Source organism: Platichthys flesus, chromosome 22 (genome assembly GCF_949316205.1).
Source record: "Platichthys flesus chromosome 22, fPlaFle2.1, whole genome shotgun sequence".
NCBI classification, from domain to species: Eukaryota; Metazoa; Chordata; class Actinopteri; order Pleuronectiformes; family Pleuronectidae; genus Platichthys; species Platichthys flesus.
In genome coordinates, this window is record NC_084966.1 from 13,420,542 (window position 1) to 13,425,541 (window position 5,000).

At 41.2% G+C, this 5,000-nt stretch overlaps 2 non-coding genes and 3 pseudogenes across 2 annotated transcripts; all 5 read right to left on the reverse strand.

The window, feature by feature from the left end:
- Positions 1–4,180: 4,180 nt before the first annotated feature.
- Positions 4,181–4,299, reverse strand: LOC133942118 (5S ribosomal RNA; annotated as a pseudogene).
- A 62-nt stretch (positions 4,300–4,361) lies between these two features.
- LOC133947386 (5S ribosomal RNA) lies at positions 4,362–4,480 on the reverse strand. Its single transcript, XR_009919039.1, has one exon. It is a non-coding gene; the product is annotated as a 5S ribosomal RNA (ribosomal RNA).
- A 62-nt stretch (positions 4,481–4,542) lies between these two features.
- On the reverse strand, positions 4,543–4,651 carry LOC133943791 (5S ribosomal RNA; annotated as a pseudogene).
- Positions 4,652–4,713: 62 nt separating this feature from the next.
- On the reverse strand, positions 4,714–4,832 carry LOC133936572 (5S ribosomal RNA). Its single transcript, XR_009914660.1, has one exon. It is a non-coding gene; the product is annotated as a 5S ribosomal RNA (ribosomal RNA).
- A 62-nt stretch (positions 4,833–4,894) lies between these two features.
- LOC133943658 (5S ribosomal RNA) overlaps positions 4,895–5,000 on the reverse strand; it is a 119-nt pseudogene continuing 13 nt past the window's right edge.

Consider the following 5,000-nt stretch of genomic DNA (forward strand, 5'->3'; position numbering starts at 1 on the left):
CAAACCCAACTTAATCCCCTTCTCTTGTCCATCCTACACAAAAACTCACTCAATTCTAATGCTTACAGGACAAATGTTACGTCAAATTAAAGAATACAGCTCAATCTGCATGCCCCAGTCCTTTCACCAGTTAAACAATATCTCCCCTCCCTCCCCTTCAGAAATTAATTTACTCCCACTCACAAAGAAACTCTCCGCCTTCTCCCCTCCATACTTATACATCAAGTTAACATCTCTTTTCATGATTGATTTAAACAAACTTTTTATTTTCACTTTCCGCCCCTCAAAGTGTGCGTAGTTCCTCCTGCAGACGACCGCGAGTCTGGCATGGCTCAAAACAAAATTCATTAGACAAAAATTAACGTCTTTTCTTTTTTCAAACGTACCAAACAAAAACATTGTCCTCCACCCTCCCTCCAAGTCCAGCTCAGCAGCCCAGTTTTCTTTCAAAAGTGCTTTTAAAAACTCAAAGAAATCAACTAACTCCCCACAGTCCAAAAAATAATGTAAAAAACTCTCATGACCACTTTTGCAAACATCACACATCGCATTTACATCATTATTAATCTTATTTAGCACCACGTTTGTATAAATCCTATTGTGTCTAATTAAGAAATCGTTGTTCTCACACTCTATACTATTATACCTTATCCCCATATTTGCCCATATTTTCTTTACATTCATACCCACAAACACCCTGCTCCACACTTTCTCAGCTGCCGGCTCCTTCATCACATCCCCTATCAACCATCTGTATACTTTCTTCACACTCATATCTCCCATTTTAATCTTTTTCTCATTCTCCATCACATATAGCTCAGGCATGCTTGTCTCTCCCTTCACCACACATTCACTTTTGATGATCTTGGCCCACTCTAAGGGTATACTTGTTTAAATCTTTTCATATATTTTATTTATTTTCTCTCTATTTTCCATCCCCTCCAGCTCACATACCTGATCATATATGCAATTATTTCTTAAGAATCCTGGGATGACCTCATAAATGATGTCCTTTATTTGTCTAATCCCTCCTTCTATGAATTTGGGCTCATACAATGTTTTGCCATTGTGTTTAATTTTTTCGTTTAGAAACAGGGGCAGTTTTACCAACGGTTGTATCCTCTCACATTCATATTGCATCTTAGGTAAGAATTTCCTCCAGGCTTCAAAGACCTCTCTATAAAATTCTGGTATAGTTGTCGTCATTGACTGCTTTAGGCCCATGTACCACACATACTGTCCTATGCCACCCACATCATTCATATATTTCTCCATGAAATCCTTCCACCCATATTTATATCTTCCCACAATATATTTCTTCACCGTTTTAATCCTTACTGCTCTCTTTTTTGTTTCTATATCCAATAAATTCAGCCCTTCTTCACACCTTTTTCCCACCAGTGTCCCCTGCGCAATCTTAACCCCCTTCCCCTCCCATTTAAAATCACACACAATTTTGTTAAGGTCATTTTTAACCCACATTGGCATTTCTAATACAGACAACACATACACATAGCCTGACAGTAGCAAACTATTAACCACTGTCACCTTTCCCTTTAACCTGAGCTTCCTTGCATTACACCTCCCACATACAGTTTTTATTTTGTTGATAACTCCTGTCCATGTTGCCTCAGTTGCCTCTTTAGTTTCAACCCCTAAATATATGCCCAAGACTTTAATATACCTATCCTCCACCCTTAAACCTACTCCCTCTCTCTCTACGTTGCCTATATACATTATTTCTGATTTTTCTTTATTTATTCTAGCGCCCGACGCTCTCCCATATATCTCTGCCAATTCTAGCACCCTTTTCACACTGTTCCCATCCCTCACTGTTACTGTTGTGTCGTCTGCATATTGATTTATTGTATGCACGCTCCCAGATGGTAGTTGTATGCCCCGAACTCTTGCGTCTTTTTTAATTAGTAAGGCCAGGGGCTCAGCCGCAATGGCATAGAGCACCGCCGATAGTGGACATCCCTGCCTTATCGATCTCCTTAGACAAAATCTGTCAGTCAGCACTCCATTTACTTTGACACAGCTCCTTGCACCCTCGTACAACCTCCTCACCCACCCCACTAATCTCTCTCCAAATCCAAATCTCACCAGTAATCTAAATATAAAAACTCATGCTCCACCCTATCAAACGCTTTATTCCAGTCTATAGCTAACACTATTCCCCCGGCCCCGTCTCTCTTCATGAATTCTATTGTATCCGCTATTGTGTCAGCTATATCCCTACCTGGTATACTGTAACTTTGAGATGTTTTAATTATATCCCCTATCACTCTTTTTATTCTGTTAGCCAACACCTTGGTCAAAATTTTGTAATCTACATTTAGCAGACTTATAGGCCTATATTTCTGCAAGTCTAGTTTACTTCCTTTCTTCTTAAACACTAAGGTAATCACACCTTCTACCATCCTACCCTGCACTATCCCTGTTTTCTCAGTCTCCCTGAATACCTCTACTAAAATAGATGCCATCTGCTCCTTATATACTTTATAAAATTCAATCCCTATCCCATCACTCCCAGGACTCTTCCCGCTATTCAGGCCCTCTATCGCCTCCATCACCTCCATCCTATTTATATCTCTGTCACACCATTCACTATCGTCCCCACTCAGCTTGCTTTCTACACTATCCAGTACCTCCACTATACTGTCCTCCTCTAATCCACCTCTCTGATATAACTCCCCATAAAACTCTTGCACCCTCTCCAGTATGGCCACATAGTCTGCTACTACCTCCCCCTCCTTATTCCTGATTTCGTGTATATATGTCCTGCTTTGTTTGCTTTTTTCTAGTCCCAGAAAATACTCTGTGCACCTTTCTCCCTCCAGCGCATATTTTGCCTTGCTCCGTAAAATTGCTCCTCTACATTTCTCTGCCTCATATCCCTGAAGTTCCATCTTTGCCTCTATATAATTCTCCATGCTGTAACCTTCTTCATTCTCTGCTTTACTCAGCTCCCCCCTCAGTCTTTCCCTCAACTCCTTCTCTTTCTTCATCATTTTCACTTTTCTTTTCTTACTGTACCAAATGCTTATTGATTTAATCTTATTCTTCACCTTCTCCCATATCTCCCCAATCTGAGTATCTGCCCTATTGGCAACGTATTCTTTAATTTTCTCATTCTCCATATCTAGTAACTCCCTAATCTGTTGTTTATATTCGCCCTCTTCAATATAACCTGCATTCAAAATCCACATCCCTCCCCCTATCTCCTCTCTCCCTACTTTAATTCTGAATCTCACCCCCTCATGGTCACTCAGTGCATTTATTTCATGTCTTATTCTGTCTATATGTTTTATATTCTCTCCCTGTGTTAAAACCAAATCTATCCTGCTTTGTTTCAATACACCATCCCTCATTTGTCTCCTGGTAAATTCCCTCCTCTCTGGATTCTCATATCTCCACACATCTACTAAATTCTTGTCCTTCATCATGTCTAACAAGCTCTCCCTCGATTTTTCCCATTTGAACACTACACCTTGCCCTATATCTAGCCTGCTACATTTAATATTAAAGTCCCCAACTATTATACATCTCCCAATCACTAGCCCTTTCAGCTCCTCTATTATAATTCTTTTATCTATTTCTATATTCGGAACATATATATTAATTAGTCTAAACAACACATTTTGATACTTAAACTCTATTACTATTATCCTCCCTGTCCTATCTATATATATCTCTTTTATCTCATCTACCCTATGTTTTTTAATCATTATAGCCACCCCTCTTGCATTCTTAGATCCGTTATTATAATAAATCCCCCCCCCACACCTCCCTCACCTCCATAACTTGTACGTGATCCCAATTTGTCTCCTGTATGCATAGGATGTCACTTCTATATATATTTAAAAGTGACCTCAGTTTGCCTCTGACCCTTAAACCATTCACATTAACAGAAGTTACTGTGGTCATGAGAGCTAAAAGAACGAAAATATTTAAACCACAAACTAAAGCAAGACTCACATGCCAGACCGCTGTCCTTTATTCTCTCCCCGTGTATTCCCAGGCAATCTCCCATCCAAGTACTAACCAGGCCCGACCCTGCTTAGCTTCCGAGATCAGACGAGATCGGGCGTATTCAGGTTGGTGTGGCTGTAAGCGAATGAGTCCACCCTCTGAACCTTATTTATACATGTATATACGTCAGGTAAAAGTGGAAAAAAGCTTACAGCACCTGGTTTTCCCAGGCAGTCTCCCATCCAAGTACTAACCAGGCTGGACCCTGCTTAGCTTCCGAGATCAGACAAGATCAGGCGTATTCAGGTTGGTGTGGCCGTAAGCAATTGAGTCCACCCTCTGAACCTTATTTATACATGTAAATACGTCAGGTAAAAGAAGAAAAAAGCTTACAGCACCTGGTATTCCCAGGCAGTCTCCCATCAGAGTACTAACCAGGCCCGACCCTGCTTAGCTTCCGAGATCAGACGAGATCGGGCGTATTCAGGTTGGTGTGGCAGTAAGCAAATGAGTCCACCCTCTGACCCTTATTTATACATGTAAATACGTCAGGTAAAAGAAGAAAAAAGCTTACAGCACCTGGTATTCCAAGGCAGTCTCCCATCCAAGTACTAACCAGGCCCAACCCTGCTTAGCTTCCGAGATCAGACGAATTCAGGTTGGTGTGGCTGTAAGCGAATGATTGCATCCTCTGAACCTTATTTATACTTGTAAATACGTCAGGTAAAAGTGGAAAAAAGCTTACAGCACCTGGTTTTCCCAGGCAGTCTCCCATCCAAGTACTAACTAGGCTCGACCCTGCTTAGCTTCCGAGATCAGACGAGATCGGGCGTATTCAGGTTGGTGTGGCCGTAAGCGATTGAGTAGACCCTCTGAACCTTATTTATACATGTAAATACGTCAGGTAAAAGAAGAAAAAAGCTTACAGCACCTGGTATTCCCAGGCAGCCTCCCATCCAAGTGCTAACCAGGCCCGACCCTGCTTAGCTTCCGAGATCAGACGAGAATAGGCGTATTCAGGTTGG